The sequence below is a fragment of the Choloepus didactylus genome, chromosome 8, assembly GCF_015220235.1.
Source record: "Choloepus didactylus isolate mChoDid1 chromosome 8, mChoDid1.pri, whole genome shotgun sequence".
Classification (NCBI taxonomy): Eukaryota; Metazoa; Chordata; class Mammalia; order Pilosa; family Megalonychidae; genus Choloepus; species Choloepus didactylus.
This window is the reverse complement of record NC_051314.1, coordinates 136,857,597-136,878,066: the sequence shown is the minus strand read 5'-3', so window position 1 is coordinate 136,878,066 and position 20,470 is coordinate 136,857,597. Positions and strand designations below refer to the sequence as shown.

Here is a 20,470-nt window from a genome sequence, read left to right as displayed (position 1 = left end):
AGACCTTTGCTGCAGAGTAGTAGGACAAAGGAGGCCCTTAACTTCCTCCCCCACAAGCTGGTTACTTGGAGTTTTTTTCCTCTTTATGAGCCCGGCGCCTACATTTTTGCTCTTTCAAATTGGCTGAGATGGTGTCAAAATAGTATAGAAAGCAATTTGTGGCTTTGGGCTGGAGTAGATTGATAAACACCATTAGAGTCGGAAAGGACCTTACAGGCCATTTAGTCCAATCACCTCATTTGACTCATGAGAAGAGTATGGCTCAGAGAGGTCACTTAACTTACACAAGGTCACATAGGTAACCAGTGATGAAGCAGTGACTGAGGTCATTTGACTCCCAATACATGAGCCAAAGTCTTCAACTGGGGATATGTGGTAAGGAAAAAGGTTAAAAAAAAAAAAAAAAAAAAAAAAGGGAAGTGTCTTTAGATTTCACTTCTAGTGACCTTGGAAGGGTGATGGAACAATACTATTTTTGGTTGCCTAGGAAAAACACATTTTGGTTTAAAGCCTTGACTAGAGAGAATACTGCACAAAATCTTCAGATGTTTGTTTCTGACTTCTATCCACCCTCCCTTCTTTGTGTTAAGGTAGTATATCCAATATCTCATTAAATATTCTCTATATTAAGAAAGCATAATGAATTAACATCACTGAATTGTATACTTGAAAATAGCAAAAATGGGAAATTTTGCTACCAAATATATATGCCACTAGAACAAAGTTAAAAATAAAAAGCATAATAGCTCTTCTTCTTTAAAATATTTCCTTTTCTCAGTGGTTAATAATAACTTAAAGATGGAATAATTAAGAGCAAAATGACTAACATTTTCCTTGGTGTGAAGATTAAAATATTTATTAATATAAATAACACAAGTTATATACACATAATTTTTCAACTCTACTGCAATACTTTTTTGTGAAATAATCCTTAGAAATACACAGACTGTGAGGGACAAACTTTTTAATTGTTATTTTATATTCCTAATGAGGTGCTTTTGAGTTGCATCATCAAACAAATGGAATGGCATCTAAATATTATAACTAATAAATATCATCTTAGTGCTCTGTATAATTTAGCTTAATTCATATCGAAGAATTCCAAAGCCTATCTGAAGACATAACTTAGATCTGTAGCTGCATTTAAAAAGTGACAAAATTCATGGTTTAGCCCTAATTTAGGAATGAAGTAACATTTACAGTCAGTTGGTGTGATCAAAGGCTTATTGCCAAGATTTTTAGGAAATGTTAACAATATGTAGAGGGGTCTTATGAGATTTACATTGGCTAAATTTCCATGAGTTGGACTCTGTGACTTTTTTACTTTGAAAAAGCATCACAATTTTCACCCGTGCTTTACCCTTGACTGGATATGTTGGATTTTTCATCTTTAACTGATTTAGGATGTCTCCTATATCTGGAATACCCATATCCCTCAAGTGTCTGGTTCTGAAATAAAAATGAAAGTTGGAAGGTATTGAAGTGGGATAAAGGGGCCACTTTAATTGCCTCCGGGAACCTTCTAACCAATTTTCATTTTCCTATTGGTGTCCTTGGATAAAGGAGAATGGGGGGAGGATGCAAAAAAGAAAACCAAGGAACGTTCAAGACTTCAAGACATCACGAGGGAAAAGCAATAGGAATGTAGAAGGGCCCCGAACTTCGAGAAATTTCACAATAGACAACGTTTAGATTCTCTATAATAGTGCAACCACGGCGTACTAGGGTTTCATGGTTCTGTTCCTAAATCATGGTGGGTATAAAAAATGTAACTCCATACTGTTTTCTGAACACACGGACAGAGTTACACAGGGGTGTAAGTTCCAAAACCGTAAAGAAACTCAACTACTTTGGAGCAATCAGGTAAAATGATGCTTACACCATCCTCGAGCCGGGGATTAAGTGTTCTTTTGCATTTGTTTTTATTTTGAGGAAATAGCGTCCGGTGCATAATAATTACTTAACACTGGTAAACAAACCTGGAGAAGCGCAATGGCTGGCTGCAACCCACGTCTTCTCTGCTCGCGAGGAGGGACCCCGATTTGCATTCTCTCAAAACAGTAGCAGCCCGGAAGTCCTGCCGAGGGGCGGGAAGCAAGCGTCTGCCGCGAGGCCTGGGACGCACGCTTGGGGGACGCGGCCGCGGGAGCCCCACTGGGTCACGGCCAAAGCCGTGGGCGCCGCGCGCGGGGCTTGCTCCGGGGAGGGCGGCTTTTAGGTCGCCTTTTGGGCCGCACGGGCTCTGCACTTCGGCCTCGCACAAGCCCGCTCGCCTCGGCGGGGAGAAGGGTGCGAGGGCCGGGTCTCCTTTGCTTAAGTGCTCCCGAGATGGGACCTCCTCCGTGCCTTTGTCTCCCCATCCCCCCTCCCCCGGACCCGCTGTGTGAAGGAGCAAGAAGAGGTGACGTGGGTGTTCGAGACCAAAGGCCAGAGCTAACCATTAGAGTGCCTGGAGCGCACGCTCTCGAAGCCTCAAGAGCCGTGGTTCGTTCTTCAACTGAATTTGGAGACTCCCCGGGGCGCTGACCGAGGCGGTGCGCGGTGGGGTGGGGCTACTGGGCCAGGACCCTTTGAGAAATCTCTTCCTTCTGCGACCTTCTGGGGATAGAGCTCGGGGCTCCCTTTTAGTGTCCCAAGATGAGGGACCTAGGGAGCTGGAGGGTTCGCAGACTTGGGCTGGAGTTTGAACTTTGCTGCTGGGTAGCTGTGACTGTGGGACGCTAGACAGTTCTGGGTTTCAGGCGTCTCACTGTCAAATGGAGGTTGGTGCACATAAGACCCAAGTGAACAGAAGAGTGGAGGAGTTTTAGACCTCCTGAAGCTCCATCCAGAATTCAAGGTAATATGGCTTCCCCAGGCTGGACGTGCGCGGGATCTCCTTGCTCCCGACGGCGATCGGGATCTAGGCGCTCTGCCGCGGTTCCCCTGGAGAGGCGTTCCGGAAGGTCGAGGTTTGGGGGAGAGTCTTTTCCCCGCAAGCCCCGCCGCGGTGAGCCGGGGGGGGGGCGGGATGGGCGCCTTCTGGGGCCCGCAATCAGGGAGAGGATTCGTCTGGGAGGACCCACCCTTCACGTGCGCAGTCACCTTCTGCTCCCCTCACTCCATCGCACCGCATCTCCCAAAACTGCTCCCAACCTTTCCGAACGGCTTCCAGCTCTCCACCGGCACCCTCAACCCCACCCCCTTTTCGGAGCTCCTCTGGGGTGGCAGGGCGGGGTCCAAACAGTCCTCTCTGCAGCTGCATAGAGGGGGTCCCTTCCTGCCACCGGGAGACGGCGGGCTGGGGTATCTGCAAGCCTGCAGGGGCCTCCAGGACCGCCGGGTCTCCCGCCTCGTGGGAAGTTGGAGAGGGGGTGGCGAGAGGGGTTTGTGAGAAAGGAATGGACGCAGAATTGGGAGATTCTGGGCGAATTTCACCCCCTTGGCAATAAAGCAAAAAAACCTGACCAAACGTTCCCGTTCCCTATTTCCTGGGCAAATAATCACCAAACCAAAACCAGAATCCCACCGCCTCCCCACTCTTGGGAAGCTCTTGGTGCTGCCCACTCGGCAATAGCCAGCGCTTCCGCACCGGGGCCATTTCGTTCGGTCTCTGCCCATCCAATGCGGAGAAGGCCCGGGAGCTCCTTTGCGCCCCAACCCCAAGTCCTCCCCTCGGTCCCCCGCCTTCGAATCCCTGGCGAAGTGCGGGCGGGCTCCGCAGACGCCGCCTGGCAATCCAGCCCTGGACGTGGCTGCGCGGCCTCCAGTTCCCTCTAACATTGCCGAGGGCACGCTTTCCTCTGGTAAGTCCTCCAAGGATTCTTTTCCCGCCCTACAATACCAGCTCCCGCCAGGTGCCCTTTTCGGGCGTCCTGACCCTCGAGTGGCCCCAGGAGATGCGGCTCGAGCCTCGTTATCTGGGTCCTGCCCCAGGCCGGCAGGACGCAGCTGCGAGCTCGTCCCAGCAGCTCCTACTTAATTCTCTCCCCCCTTGGGGCACGTTTCCCTGGAAAATCTCTCCCCGGCCTCATCCCGCCATCCCCGAGGGGTAAGAAAACATTTGAATCTGTATAGAAAACGCTCAATTTAAGTTCGGGGTGGGGCGAAGTGGGCGGGGCAAAGGCCGCTTATTTTAATTGAACGTCTTTCCACTGGAAACGCTGCTTCAGTGGATGAAGTGCAAGTTTGTGCACTTCATCAACAGGAATTCTTCGAGGGAGAAAAGGTGGCAGCAAACAGAGAACACAAAAAGCGTCCAGTCAAATGCTGAGTTTTTCCAGTTCTCCCTGAAACGCCTGTGATTTGAACTTTCTGCAGATGATATATGAAGGGAGCTAAAGAGAAGAAGGAAAGGGAGTGCAGCGGGAAGGGAGAGGGTGAGCATGAAATCTGTGTGCGCAGTGTGCGGTGTGGGGGGTTTTGTGCCGCTAGCGGGGGCGCAATGGTGGGGGGGCAGAGAGAGGGAGTGGGGAACGAAACGCAGGCTAATTGGCTTAAAAAATTTTTGCAAGCGCTGGAAAAGGTCATTGAAGGAGTTCACTGCATTAAAAAAATAATAATAATCTTAAAAAAGAGTGCCGGGCATGCGCACAGCGAGGATGCCATATTGGAAGGCGGTTGTAGTGGGAGCGGGAGGACGAGAGCGGGCGTGCGAGGGAGGCGGCGGCGGGGAGCGGGCAGCGGGCTAGAGCGCGGGCGCGGAAAGCCAGGGCGAGCCAGGGAGCGAGCCAGGGGGCCCGGGGGCCCTGCACGGCAGTGCCAGGGCACGGGGCCTTTCTCCACGCCGCGGGGAGGACAAACTTCACCAGGTAGGACGCCGCTCGGGCCGCCGCTCCGGGCGCCCAGCCCCGGCCTGGGGGAGCTCTGCGGCCGGCAGGTTGAGCGCGCCGGTCAGTTTTTTTTTCCAGAGTGTAAAAAAAGGGAAGCCAAGAGCCAGCCTGGCGTGGGGGGTGGGGAGAGGAGGAAAAGAGAAAGGAAGGAGGCGGGAGGTGGGGGGGAGCGCCACCACTCCCGCGAAGCCTCAAACTCCACTCTGCGCTCCGGGTTGTCATTTTTGCTCCCTCGATCCCCCTTCTCCGCGTTCCCTTTTCTGGGCTTTGCAAAGCTCGGTTGTGCGGGAGTCCGCCCGTAGTTGCAAAGTGTGTCCTCCGTGCGCGCCCGCGGCACCGCGGAGCCCCCCTGCGCCGCGCACCTTCCTCATTTGTTCACTCCTTTTTAGCAACGCGGCAGTCCCTGGCCCCTCGCTCCCTTCCTCGCTGTGGTTCCTTTCTTCTTCTTTTTATTTTTTGGTGGCTGGGGGGAGGTGTGCGTGTTGAGGCGTGAGGGGAGAATATGGTGGGGGGAGGATTGGAGAACAGCGAGAGATTAAAAATCGTATGTATTTTTGGAATCGCCCTTTTGGACGCGTTTGCCTGTGCAGCTAAAATGAGATTGTCAGTAGTAGTTTCGGAGCGTGCTCCAGCATGGATGATCTTTTTGTTCATTTTTTTTTTAAAGTAATATCCTGTCACTTGGGGCTTTCCTGTTGTCGATTCTCATGTGACCTCCTTTCAAAATTACTAACCTAATCCGGCTCTGGAGTTTATTTTCTATGTGTTTATGTGTGTGTGTGTGTCTTGGGGTGAAATCTGCCAGAAAGCAACTGCAAACTGCTAGATATATTTATTTATTTTGACCCCGGGCGAAGGACGGGGATTAGCCAGGGAGGGGGGAGCGTTGGGGTGGGAAGTGGTTGCGATGCTCTTGCCAGACACACGTCCAGAGCCTGATCCGTACGTAAGTGTTATTGGAAGCGCTACAACTGCGGTGAATGAGTGTTTATAAACCGTGCCAGTTTCAATATGGCGGGCTAAGGTGTCTCTTAAAAACTGAAAATAAAGGTTTTGAGGTGGGAAAAAACCCAACCGGAGTTGAGATTCCTTAGTTCCGACTCTCTCTAGTTACCCCAGGAGCTACTTTAGCGAATTAAATGGGAAAAGAGAGAGGGAATGAACTGCCCTAGTTTTTTTTTTTTTTTCCGTGGTGAGCGAGGGTGTGTCAAGTCCACTGCCAGAAGGGAGAGGAGTGGAGAGGTGGTGGGTGGAGGGGTGCGGGTGGCTCGGACTGGGGCATCCAAGCACACCACTGGGCGTGCGTTTGGATGAGTGTGCATACATGCCTGCGTGTGCAGTTCGGGGAGGGGGGTTGTGTGCCCAAAGCGTCTTGGAATCAGACTCTGCCATGATTTGGCGTGACAAACTGCTGACACGTGGTGAAAAATACATGAGGGCAGAGGTAATTTATTTCGGCTTTCCAGGAGACGAGCTCGCTGTCTCCTCCCTATGCTGGATTCTGTGCGGTTAAAGCCCCGAGTAAATGGAGCAGGGGAGGTGTTTAACAAAAGGACTAACTGTCCATGGTTTCGGTGCCATCGGGCTGGAGGCTCCTGGGGAAGGTGTGTGTGTGTGTGTGTGTGTGTGCGCGTGTGCAGGAGGCGCGCTGCGCTTAATGGGGAGTTCCTGCTGCTTCTCGCGCCTGGGTGGGGTGGGAGGGCAAAACTAGAGGGGCAGAAATGCGAGGTCGCTCAGAGCTGGGTGGAGGGGTCTGCGGTCGGGGCTAGGTTTTACGCGCGTTACTTTTCGCGTTACGCTACGGGGAACGTGGGGGATGGGGACAGCATTCTGGGAAGAAAGTGTCCCTTCTCAGGTTGGGCTCACAGAGGGGCGGATCGGAGAGGGGCATTCCCGGGCCGTGGCAGGCGAGCGGGCTGTCGCATGGGGTTTAGGGCGGCGAGGGGCCGAGGAAAGGCCAGATCTGGGGTCCAGAAGGGTCTGGGAGTGGAGCTTGGGGGCGAAATCGAAGGCAGTATAGAGAAAGCAAGCAAACCCGAGCTGCGAGAATATCGGAACATTGCTAGGCTAGGAACCGGCTCCCCGACAGGGGTCGCCCGTGGCCAGGACGTGGCGGCCTAGCGGAGGTCGTGCGGCAGTGTCCGTGGGAAGGTCCCCGGAGGTGGGACCCGGGGAGCCGGGTAGGTCCTGGGAGCTTTCCTTCCTTCCGGGCCTGCGAACCTGACCGCGCAGCTGCAAAGTTCTCCCAGACGTTTAAAAACAGGATTAGAAAGAAAACATTGGCCAGGTTTGCCGTTACTGCAGTGCTTGGTGTCTGGGCACTTGCAGGGGCCTAGAGGTAGGATCCATAGGATTGGTTTGTTCTGCCACTTAGTCGGACGCTGCGTTGTCTGAGGGGCCTCCCCCTCGAGGTGTCCCAGGGGGTGGGGCCGAGGGGCAGCGTCGCCGGCCTTGGGGACGCGGCGGCAGGTTTTTTCTTCCCACGTGGCTGCGGAGGTGGACAGATCTGCAGCGCTCCTGGCTGGAAGCGTTTTGCTCCGGTGTCCCAGTGCGCGTCAAACCCAGACCCAGCCCGGGCCCCTTCCAGCCTGCAGGTCCCGCGCCTCCTCCGCAGGGACGGCTCTCCCCGGGGCGACCGAGGCGGCTTCGCCTAAGTGGAAACCATCCTAAAATGGCTCTTTGCTTGTGAACGACCATTTCAGCTGGGAACCCCTCCCTTCCTCTTTCTGACGTCGCCGCACAGTTAACTCCAACGCCCCGAACCCGCGATTTTGCACGGGGCTGCGCTGTGGACGTGAATGCACGAGCCATCACAAAGAACATTCCACGGGATTCTTTCAGGGCCCAAGTTTCCCTTTCTTTTGGGGAGGAGAGGAAGAAGGGAGGAACCGAGACTCGGGTAGGAGCCAGGCGGACCACTGCCTTTGGAACCCAGGGGGCGCAGGGCCCTGCGGGGCTCCGGAGTTGGGGACCTCCACACGTTAAAAATCCACTAATCCTCGCGGACGCGGCGCTGGCTGCGCACGACCGCCACTCTCCTCTGGGACTTACTCTGGCTAGTGGTTTTGGTGCCGGGAGTCCCGAGTCGACGCCGGGAAGCCTGGGAGACTGTCCTCAAATTTCTCGAGTCCTGCTTGCAGTTTCGCTTTCGGAATTTTCGGGATCTTTGGATTTCCAGAGTTGGGTGGGATTCCGGAAGGGCCAGGCACCGTGCTGGTACATGTTCCTCCTTTCGGTGCAATAATCAGACTTTGCACAGATCATAGATCCTGCCTTTTACCCCAACGTCCCCCTTTCGCCTTCCTGGATCTCACTGTCGGTGGAGAGAGAGGTTGGGGTCCTCCGGCTCCCGCGCGCTGCCGCCCCAGCCGGGGAGAGTGCCGCCCTCCCGCCGCATTTGTCGGCTCCAGTGGCTGATCTGGAGCGGAACCACTTTCCTTCTAAGGCTGAACCTGCCTTAATCCGGATCCATCACTTCTGCCCTCCACCCTCCTCATCCCTTGGCGCTTCGATCCTTGCACTGTAGCTCAGGGAAGTAGGAGGCCGATTGGCGTGTCCATACTAGGCGAAAGGATCCGTGTTTCACCAGGCTGGAGAACGGGAAAACAGGTTTAAATTCGGCATCATTTCTTGGGGAGGTGGTTGGGGGAGGAGGAGTTTGAACCGGTAAGGAGTGGGAAAAGGGTATTGGGGGAGGGGAGGGGCCAGGGATTGTCGGCTGAGCTCTCCTTTGAGATGGAACTGCTGCTTTCTTCCTACTTAAAATAGCACATGCTCTTTTTGCTCCCTTCCGTAAGTAAATAGTGTATCCGAGCTTTATCTTAACTCAGTGCTGGGACTAAACCACCTGCCTGAAGGAAGGGAGGGGAAAACACGCTCATGCACACTTGAAGCCTTCTTGTTCCCCGTGTTTTTAATGCGTGTAGGACTCATTCCTGTGCTAGTGTAAAACACTGCCCCGGTCCCAGATAAGTATGAACGGCTGCCCTGTTTTGATGTGAATTGCTCTGGAAGTTCCAGGGGAGACCTGAATAGGCAAGAACTGATTATTCCCCATTTTCCATCAGGATCCTGGCTCCTTGAACCTCAAAACAGACCATCCTGCCGGGAGATGCATTTCACTAATGATGGGAGTAATTGATTGGAAAGAGTTCTTCTTCTTTATGTTTTCTTGCAGAAATTATGGACTAATTTTTTTTAACTTGACTAGATAATAAATAAATACCTTCAGGATTCTTGACTTAAAAAAAAAAAAAAAGCTGAAATAGTTCCTGAAGAAAGAGAGCTAAAACCTTGGTGGTCTCAGGAGTCTTTATTCCTTCCTATTCTCCTTTTTATCATAGGGCCTTCCAGTGCTTTCCTGGGAATATTATCAAATCTCATTTCTGCCCACTTTAGCTGACGTGGCATTTTTCAGCTGTCTTTACATGCCATTGCCCACAAATGACTTGCCAACTTGAGAAGAAATGCTGAGTGATGAAAACATTGCTTTCAGCAGTAAGTGAATGAGGATTCCATTTAATTAATACATGATCATTTGGGGATCTAAGATGTCCATGCAATGAAAATTCCAATCCCCTAGTGTTTATATTTAAGCTTGAAAGTTTTTGTCAGGATAGAATAGTAAAAATTTTTTTTTTTTCCTTTAAGTAGTTTGAACAAAAAATGTCTGTTGTGGGATTTTAATTACCTCCAGTTCTAGTATACCAGTTTTGGACATTTCTCTCCATGTTTTGCTATTCAGAATTTTTGACCTCCGTGTAACAATAGTGGTATAAAATGTTTTTACCTTATTCTAAAATAAGAACTCATAAAGGTTCTTGGACCAGAAAGAAATTGGAATCTAATTCAAGACACATTTTGAGCTTTCTCTGACTGTGCTTATATCCATGTTATTTTGGTAGCAACTTACTGTTCCCATTCTACAAATAAAGAAGCAAAATTTAGTGTAGTGATGCTTGGTTACAACAAACAAGAAGGTCAGTTTGTGCATTCAGGGTGGTGATCTGAGGTCCACCAACTCTGGTAGGGAAGATTCCTGATAGAGAAGGAAAGAGGAGAGAATCAGGAGGCCTGGGCTTCTGGTTTTAGAGATTTTTCTGTCTAGCATATGATCCTGGACAGATATATCATCTTCTTGAACCTCAGCTTCTTTACTGACAAAATAAGGATCTTGATGCTGCTATTTGGGGGAAAAAATGCGGTTATGCCCAAGGGATTCACTTTTCGGCCTCATGTCCACAGAGTACAGTGAAAACACTACTGGCCTAGTTGACAGTTGGGTGACAGGATATCTGTGAATGCAGGTGGTGAGTTGTGTTCACGGTGCAGAAGCAAAGTTCTGCTATTGTTAACTGATAGAAGCTCCCCATGGAGTCGTGTTTCCATTTATGCTCTGGAAAAGGTGAAGTGTGGAGAAATAAAAATTGGGGTGTGGACAAATAGAGCCTTCACAAATTTCATCGGTAATGGCACAGGCAGGGCTAGGTCACCATGTCTTTAAATACAAGCCAGGGGAAAACACCTGATTTGATTTTGCTCTAATAGTTCCTAGGACTAAAAGGGACCATAGCAAATAGATCTCTATATTCAACATCCCAGACAGGAGAGTGTTTGGACTTCATTCACTAATGTTTATCGTGTGGCTGGATGCCTGTAGCAAGTCTGATAATCTAGTAAGTGAAAAATCAGCTCTGAAGCTCAAGGCGTTTCATTCCCAGCAGGCAGGGCTTCCTTTCTTTGTAACACTAAAAGTGTCCTGGGACAATTCATAAGACAAATGATCTTGTTGGTTAAAACAAGTGTTGGCTGTGTTTAAGTCAGTGTAAACAAGATGTTTATAGGCAGGGCTGTGTATTGTAAATAAGGGGAGATATCCAATTTGGAATTTTTATATAACAAGGAATGTTACGTGATTTGTAAAAAGCTACCAAATAAGGTTCCTTGGGATTGGTTCTGTATGGGAAGTTCAACAGTGTTCTGATGCAAACTTGCCATTGTCATGTTCCCCATCTGGTTAGCCTGTAGTGAAAATGCTACTTCACCAAGAGTTGCTAGTTAGGGTCACTTGTGTTACGGATAAGATGACACTAATCAAAAAGTTTTACTTTCTTGCCACATAGGTTTCCATTCATGTGATAAGAGAGTTGTTTTTAACATTGATTAAAGAAAGAATCCATTGTGCTTTTCTGTTTTGTTCCTTTTTGACTTCCTTAAAAACAAAAAAATGACACATTTTAATAGAGTCCTTGTTAAAACATTTGATGAATCCTGCAAAATAGGGCAATTAATGTCAGCAGTTGTGGCTAGAGAAAAGGAGTATGTAGCCTGATGGGCAGGGGAAAATGGGGACAGATTTTTTCCTTTGATTTTTTCCCCTGTGGTTTTATTGACTGAGAAAAAAATCGTCTTATAAAAAGATACTGAAGTATACCTTCCTTGCTTTCTGTGAAATTTGGCAGTGTTTTTCCCGTTTCAATCAAAACTAAAGTTTGAATGGAATCACTGCAAGGTAAAACCCAAGAGTCTGAAATTCCAAGCAAGTTCCTATAGAGTGTCATTTAAAATATCATTTTAAAACAGGACAGGTGGGTCTGAAGGTCTAGGGATTAGAGTAGTGGAATTGGAATTAATCTGTTTACTCCAAATAATTTTAAAAATTAAAATTAGCTTGCTTAATTAAACATCTCTTTGCCAGCCACTCTTACTGCTTTATATTTTATTTACTTGTAAGAGTTTTAGCATTCTCATTTCAGAAGAGTAGGCTCAGACTTGCCATGAGTAACTTGCCCAAAGTGGTAAACTTAGTGAGAGAGAGAGTTAGGATTTGAATCCTACTCTTACATTGTCTTAACATCCCCACCACAGTAGTTGGATTGCATGTGAGACTCTGTGTCTTATATTTAAAATGCATTAGTTTATTTTATCTTTACAGGTTGGTATTGCTACCTTCATTTTATACATAAGGAAGTTGAGTCTTTGGAGAGCTTATATGGGGTCACCCAAATATTTTGAAATGAGTAGACTGGAGGATTTTCTTGTTGCTTTTGGTTCAGATAGTTATGGGAGAGCAGAGCTCTTCAATGAAGATTATTTGTTTTTAAATATAGACATGAAAATACTCAGTGTTCCTGGGTTAGAATTGAACATTGTTCACTGCCCTCTGAATTGACCATTAAAGATTTGAAAAATACTGAATTTCTGAAATTCCATCCCGATTAGAAAATTGGTTTTAATATAAATCAGTTTTATTTTCCCTCCTCGGAAAAATGCTGTAATGCTAATGGAGGTACGGGTATTAAAAATTCTCAAGTCTGGAAGAAGTGGAAAGTAGAAGTCAAAAAAGATCCTATCAAAAGTGAGGTGGGTGATGGGAAGCCTAGAATTTTCCCTTTTTTAACAGTGTTGGCCACTGATGAGTACAGTCCTTTAGATTCATCTTAATTTTTGGTCTTTTACTGGGTTTTCTTCCCATGTAGATAACTGAAGGCAAAAAAAACAAAAAACAAAAAACAAAAGCTACCTTTCTGTGAGTGCTACGTGAACATCTTGTGCCTGCCCTCTGTGGTCTAGATCAGCTGGTTGTGCATACATCTCTTCCTTGGTATGGTTGACCCCAGACTGTGAAGCTGACATATCAAAGCTTTGCTCTATGGGAACAGAAATTAATTTCCCTTCTTTTAAAGCACCAGAGAAAAAGTCAGTTTTTGCAAAATCGAAGTACCTGAGTTTTCAGAGAAATTGACTTTTTGCATTATTTTAGAAAGTGTTCCAAGTATGGCGTAAATAAACATAGTCTCCTGGCTAAAGTGAACCAAATTTTGGGAATTTGGTAACCCTAGTTCTGGTTCAGAGCTTTTGCTGTGACCCTGGCTCCGTTCCTTAATTTTAATCTTTGATCTCCACTGTTTTTGATTTTTCCCATGATGAATGGCAGTATGGAATTCTAGCTAGGCATACATTATTTTAAAAACCTCCTTTAAAAGATAAAAGACATGACTAATTATTTCTATAGCATTGTGACAAATAGCCTATCTTTTTATTAGAGAGGAATCTCTTTGACTCTTTCATAAGGTCCATCCTTAACAGTTGTAGAGGAAGCATTTGTGCTGTCAGTCATTTTTCTTTTCCCCCATCTCTAGATTGGAAAAGATGTTTCCCTCAAGACATTTTTTTTGTTGTTGTTTTTTAAACGTGTATATTCAATAGTAGTCATTTTGTCTCTGTACTAAACAAACATACTCGCTGGGCATGCAACCTCAAAAGGATCTGCCACTTGCTAGAAATGGTACCAGTTGGCAGGTGGCCTAGGTTAGAGTTCTTCAGTTTAAAAAGAAACACTCATAAGAAACTGTTCTCAACAGACTTCCAGTTGTTTGTCTGAAAGAGACATACGACTTATGTGGAAAGCTTGGAGAAATGTTCCGTAGAATGGACTGCTGTTGAGATAGCGACAGACAATGTTTGGCAAGTCGAAGGGGATACAGCAAAAAGCACATTGTGCTGAAATTGGGGGAAGAAACTTGATTTGCTTTCCCAAGGGCAGAGGAGTGGCAAAGAGGAGCCTCCTAAAGGAGGTAGTTGGGGAAGATGAGGGTTTATCTGGTGATACTTAACCCACAGTTGCCTGATTCAGAGGTCAGAGATCATGACTCTAAGAAATCCAGAGGACAAACATTTAGTTTTTAGGCAGCCTACACCTCTTATTAATTAATATCACTGTATTAATTCCCTAAGTTACACTTCATCTGCTAATAGGGGTGCTCTAACCATATTAGAGTTATTCATTCATAATACTTTTACTTACAAATAAACCCATTGAAGTAATCTAACAATAAATGTAACATTTACAGCTCCAACTCTAGCTATGTTGAAAACTGTAGGTTGGATCCCATTTTGCTCTTTTGTCTAGATTGATTGGTTAACATTTACACTAAGGCAACATGATTTTAGTTGGAAGCAGTAGTTCCTTATCCTGGGTTTTTTTTTTATCTTTGTTTATCTCCTTTGCAGTTCTCAGCCTCAATTTCCCAGTTAGCTCAATCAAGAAGAGGCTTTTCAAGTTCCAAATGTATAAAAAGGTTTGTTTGTGAGAGGCCTCCCTTCCTGGGTTTTCTTTTTTTTTTTAAATGCAACTTTATTGAGATACAGTCACACACAATACAAGCCATCTTAAGTATGGATACTGGCATATAGCACCATGATCGATTTTAGAACATTTTAATTACTCCAGAAAAGAAATAAAAAAAGAAACTTCAAATCCTCCCATATCTTTTAGCACCCCCCCCGCCCCATTATTGACCCATAGTTTTGGTGTGGTACGTTTGTTACTGTTGGTGAGCATATTAAAATATTACTCTTAACTATAATAGTTGGCAACAGGTGAAATTTTCCCCATGTACCCCTTTTTAATTAACTCCTGGTAATAATGTCGTTTGTTTTTGTTTTTTGTTGATTTTTCAGATGTCTGTACTGTGGCAGGTGGGATTCCCAAAGATTGGGGTTTTGATTTAGAATCTCTTTGCCTGGGAAGGACATTTCCAGGGAGAGGACTTTCCTAACTGAGTAGGGTTAGTCAGGCTGACTTCTGAGAAGCATTACCATCAAGATGCTAATTAAAAAGAAAAAAAGAAGTTAAAAAGAATGCAGCTGGTGATGGTTTAATATCGAAGCTGACAGTTTTCAAGGTCTTCGAAGGCTTCACACCTTGGTGCATCTAATCTCTGCCAAAAATGCGCTTTCCCTGATTTTCGGGAAGGAGATGTGAACGGTTGGATGCCATCATTTTAATAAAAGCTGACAGTTGTGGAGCAGCAGCTTTCGTTTTTCTCATCTCTTCTCCAGTCCACTCTCCATCGCACTCTTACTGAAATCGAGCCAACTCTGGGATCGAACATACCGCCGATGGTACTTCATATTGGTGTTCTGTTTGTAGGTAGGGCAAGGGGCTGTGTGTAAAAGAAATAGTATTTGGAGCTTTGCGATTGGTCCTTGTCATTCATTGTCTTCAAATCTTAACTGAACTGTGCTTTATTCTTCTCAGCCTGCTATAAAATGCAAAACATCCTGCTCTCTTTCCCTTTTCATCCTTCTACTGACTGTAAACTAGAGTGGCTTTGTACAGTTTGTCAGATGAAGCCTTTGAGCAGCCAGCTGGGCATTTGGAGGCCATTTGTCAGCTGGCCACATCTTAGTTGTCTGTTGTCTCCTGGCCATTTCCCAATTCAGACTCATAACGTGAAGAACTTTCCATTCCCCTTTCCTGCTCCAGCCTTGTTCTTTTCTCAAGGCCCCAGGTCAGGACCTAGCTCTTTCATGAAAGCTTTTGTGACCAACCTTACACCACAGTGCATACTTCCTTCTTTGTGACTCTGTTCCGTTCTAGTGGATGTATTATTCTCTCCCGCCATGTACACTTAATTTTAACAAGGCAGGTAAGTAAAAACCCAGAGTTCTGGAAATGTTTGAGTGGAAGGTGAGATGTGAGGAGGCATCTAGAACAGTCTGCTCATTTTGCAGATGAGAAGAACAGTGTTCCTTGTGGTGGATAAAAAGCCAAGAGTGCATTCTGGTAAGTGTTAAGTTATATTACAGTATAAACCCAGGTCCTCTGCTTCCCCCTCCAGTGTTTTCCATGCTCTTTACTACCTAAAGTAAATTAGGGCATTTAAAAAAAATCTATTTTGTTTAATGATTTGCAGTCAGACTTCAGTAAAGAATAAGCTTCCTTCATGTGTTTAAATGATATGATTTACAAAATTTGATTTATGCCCAACTTTATGGATATATTTGTGGCTTCAAATAAAATAAAAAAAAAAAACAAACAACCTGAATTGCTGTTGGTGGTTTTGAGAATCCCCAACCAGATCACAGAGCTCAGCAGGTGAGATTCCCTCTTGGTTTGCTTTCCCCAGAGGTGGGCAGGTAGAGTGGGGTCTTGGTTTCCATGAGAAGATCCTGCTTTAGGCATTTTCAACTTCGTGGCACCCCTCAGGCATTATTGATGTCCATCTATCTGGCTTGAAGTAATCAATTAATAAAACTCACTCAGAAAATTAGGCACCGTTGAGTAGACATTCCCTGTACATGTTCAGCTCTGGAAGGATTCCTTACAAGGTTTCTTTACCTTTCAAGTTCTCACGACTGCATCTACAACACTTGTTCTGATTTATCTAAAATGACTAATATGCACGTGTCAGATAATGTGAGACACACACACACCACTGTGTGACCCTCTAAGGGTCACTTAGTTTTGTTACCAAACTTGGATTGATACCCTGATTTATTCCTCCTCACATTTGTGGGGGAAGGGGAGGAAAATCCAGTATTTGGGGTTTGTCCAAGATGTCAAGACCCAGTGTGATTATGTCTGTGTTAATTATAAATCTCAGGCCTCTTTCAAAGGCCCCATGAGCAAGCTCTTCTGTGTCATGAATTTCATGGAGCTCAGTCATATGCTAAGAATGGTTTAATTTTGTGGCTTGGATGTCAATTTTCCTTGAGGATATATTGTATAGTAGTATTTAGTTGGGTATTTCGAGCCTCATCGTCCTGTATTTATAGCTAGTGAATAGTTAAAAGTACATAAATAACTTGTAAGTAAAGAGTAAACTAGTAAGATGGCACTCAGCTGGTCTGTACTTCAGTAGATCAAAGTCTTTTGTTCTCTTTTTTTAATGCAGATTTTATTGAGATATATTCACAGACCATATAATCCATCCAAAGTATATGATCAGTGGCTCACAGTATCATCACACAGTAGTGCAGTCATCATCACAGTTGATTTTAGGAGGTTTTCATTACTCCAAAAAGAAAAATAACAAATAGGCATAAAAAAGAAAACACAAAACACCCCATATCCCTTATCCCCCCACTGCTGACTCCTAGTATTGGTGTGGTACATTTGTTATTATTGATGAAAGAATATTAATATATTACTGTTAACCATAGACGGTAGTTTGCAATAGGTACATTTTCCCCCATCATTAACGCTTTGTAAAAGTGTCGTACATTTGGTCTAGTTCTGAAAGAACTGAATATTTGTAGTGTTAGTTAATCACAGACATTGTCTACTGCAAGATTCACTGTATTATACCTTCCCATATTTTAACTTCTATATATAGTCTGGTGACATACTTGACTCTAAACAACCCCTTTCAGCCACATTCACAGACAATTCAGCACTATTACTTATACTCCCAGTAACGTGCTATGTCATTTCTATCCGTTTCCAAATGTTTAAATTCAACCTGCTTAAAAATTCTGCAAGTGCTCCCCAGGGTGTGCACTTAGGGTGCTCGCTTCTCAAGCAAGTAACTCGCAAGGTTCTCACTTCTCTCATTTTGCACATACCCATATATACCATATAAGGGATTTAACTCGTTTTGTACATGCTGTTTGATTGGGAGGTTAAAAGGTGGCAGTTAAAACCGTGGTTTAGAAGACACAGCATGTTATTGTGGGAATGGTTGGCTGGTATTTACTCGTGACTGCCTATTATCTCTGACGTATCTTATTTCTTAGTATTGAGGTGTGAATCTGATTGTAAAAAATTAGCATTTCTTTTGCTGGGGCAGCAATTTGTGTCAGATTTCAGTCTGTTTTGAGTGCAAACCAATGAAGCCTGGTTGAAAAATGGTGAGTAAATTGCTGCCCTAATCAAGGTAAATCAAGCTCTGAGCATATGGTGAATGGCAAAATTCTGTGAACCTTTTGCCCCAAGCAATCAGCTCATCTCACTTGATGATGGAATGAGGCAGGGGCTGTCTCTTCTTAGGAAGGCTGGTAAGAGTGGGGAGGAGATGTATTTAGTTAGGCATTATTAGCAGAGTGATCTGGGTGACAGCGTGAATATAAATAGAAGGACACTCACATTGATAATAGCTCTTGGCTCTTAACACTGCTTTTCATCTTCACAGCCTTTTACACGTATGACTCTTCCATTACTCTGGTGATCTAAGACTCTTATTTGCATGTTGCTTCTTCGGCAGGTGGAAGCAGGGATGTTCAGAGATCAGGTTTTGGTCCAAAATTTGGTGTGCATCCTTCGGAGTCCTCTGAGATTTTCCATTTTGATTGAAATATTTGGAAAGGTCTGAGCTTTGATTAGATATTCTGCAATCATTTTGAAATTCTTGGAGTGTGCAATGAAATGGTGTTTTCTGTCTTTTAGACATGCTAGATTTCCAAGGGCTGCGTCAGAATTTCATAAGCTTTTAGTTTAGAACTTCACATTTTATTTTCTACTTGCAGAGTATTATCTTTTCTGAGTCATGTAAAAAACAAACTACTTCAGACCTTATCTCATTTCAGAGTAGCAAGCCTGGAATTATGAATATTTAGTATTTAGTCAAAATATGAGTTTCTTGAACTACGGTAAGGCAGAGCAGTTTGAAGTCTGAGTAAATTCAGTATTTTTTTTTACCACTATTGCAGCGAGCCCTTCTTGAGCAGTAAGTACTTGGAACCCTCCCGTAACGAATGGAGAGAAGAATGATTTCTGATGTTAAGGTCCTTTGTTAGTATAATATAAAATTTCACCTTTCTACCTGAGTTTGGATAATTTCGGTTTCAAACGCTAATGGTTCAGTGCTTGTTTAACATTTATTATATCTCATTAAAAAAATGAAGGTGAAAAGGTGGTATATTCATCAGAATTAGCTTAAGGAAAGGAAAGGATTTGATTCTCCTAACTAGAAATCCAGAGCTGGAGTTAGACACATTTTTATTGGCTTGGATTTAGGAGGGAGATCTTTTTTTTTTTTAAAACTTCTTTACTTCGTAGGAAATTTACACTAAGGGAGGTGATGGGGCATCAGGTCAGCAACTTACTTTCAAATGGATCAGGGATAAAATAATAGTTATACTGTGGTTGCAACTTTTCCATAAGTTTGAGATAGTTTTAAACTAAGAATTATACAGATATAAATGTAAATAAAAATAAATAAATAAAAATAAATATATCTCCTACATGGAGATGCAGAATGGCATAATGGAAAGGACACTGCGTTTGGAATCAGGAGTCTTGTGTTTTCATCTTGCTTCTTTTTTTTCTTTTTTTAATTAGAAAAGTTGTGGGTTTGTGAAACAATCATGCATAAAATAGATGATTCCTGTATACCCCCTTATTATTAACACCTTGCATTGGTGTGGTACATTTGTTAGAATTGATGAAAGCACATTTTTATAATTGTGCCATTATCTGTAGGCTGTGGTTTGTGTTGTGTAGTTCCATGGGTTTTTTAAAAAATTTTATTTTAGTACCATTTATGCAACCTAACATTTCCCCTTTTAACCACATTCTAATATATAATTGGGAGATCTTTTTTAGATACTGCTTTTGCTTAATCTTGGGGAAGAAACTTGTGTCTGTTTGGGATGCTTGATTCTAAACCAGTGATGGTAGGCAGAAGACTCCCAGGCCTTATGTATCGGGACCTGGAAGATCCTTTTCTGTGTCGTTTGACCAACCTTTGAGCAAAGACTTAAAGACAGTAACACTAGGGTTTCCTAATAGAATAACCCAGCCAGAGTGAATCCCATAATCAGCAACTTCTACCATGTTCTTAGAGATACCAGTCAGCTTTTTAATCCCCCATTCTTAAACTGGGCAAACAACAAAGAAGTATTACTAGACTTTTGAGGAAATCAGCTTATATAAAAAATAGATACCAAGCTACCAAAAAGAAAAAAAAAAAGCCTTCTATGAAGGAGAGAAGAAAATCTTAAAAAAAAAAAAAAAGTCATTCATAGCCTCAGGGATATAATGTATTTTACATTTGTGAAACAAGAACAGGAGAGTATGAAAGGAGTATTATGAGAATTAAAAAGAGCTTTTGAAAAATAAAGATATAAAACTCAATAAAAGAGTTGAAAGAGAAAGTTGAGGAAATACCCTAGATGGTATATTAAAAAAAATAAAGTGAAAGAAAATAAAAGGGAAAATTAAGAAATTGAGGAGGCCCAACATTTGAATGAATTGGATTTCAGAATGAAAGAACAGAGGAAATGGAGATGAAGAAACTTGCAGTAATTCAAGAAGATATCATAGAACCAAAGAAGATGAATTTCAGTGTTGGAAGAAGTCACTTAGTGTGCCCAAGCCTAAAAGATTGCCACCAGACGTCAATTTGAAATTTCAGAACATCAAAAAATCAGTAATTAGGATCATGTCAGACTTCTCCGCCATGGAAGCTATAGGACAACACAATGAAATTCTGAGGGACGTTTTTCCCACCCACAATTCTTTATCTCTCTCAACGTGAGAACAGGTTAAAATCCTGTTCAGCCACATAAGGCTTCACAAGGTTTCCCCTCATAAATCCTTTCTCATGAAGCTACTAGAGAATGTGCTCCCTCAGGAGGAGGGAGAAAACCAAGAAAGAGGAAGTAACAGTATACGAGAACAGGAGCTCCTGTGGAAGAGAATCCTCTAACACTTGTGTGTCCAGGTTAGAGCAGAACCGAGGGCCCTGGTAGAAACTACTTTAAAATGAAATTAATAATAAAATACCCACACATCTGAATCTGTTGTGAGGAGATTTAGACAATGGATGGAAAATTTGACTTTGTATTGGTGTTGTGTAGAAAACTAAGGCCATGGATAAACAAGACCCATCCTTAACTCCAGGGAAAAGTGTAAACGAGGAAGAGTAATGGTA

General features: G+C 44.3%; 1 protein-coding gene across 6 annotated transcripts in view; it reads left to right on the top strand.

Annotated features, from left to right (window-relative positions):
- Positions 1-4,664: 4,664 nt before the first annotated feature.
- The window catches only part of SFMBT2 (Scm like with four mbt domains 2), a 271,301-nt gene continuing 255,495 nt past the window's right edge, over positions 4,665-20,470 (top strand). For 2 of the 6 annotated variants that reach the window (XM_037845421.1, XM_037845416.1), the window contains exon 1: positions 4,665-4,790. The gene's annotated coding sequence lies outside the window, so the exon portion shown is untranslated. Of the gene's footprint in view, positions 4,791-7,417; positions 8,421-9,105; positions 9,309-15,220; positions 15,245-15,329; positions 15,382-20,470 lie in introns of those variants that run through there. The other 4 variants (XM_037845419.1, XM_037845418.1, XM_037845417.1 and 1 more) reach the window with 4 other exon arrangements.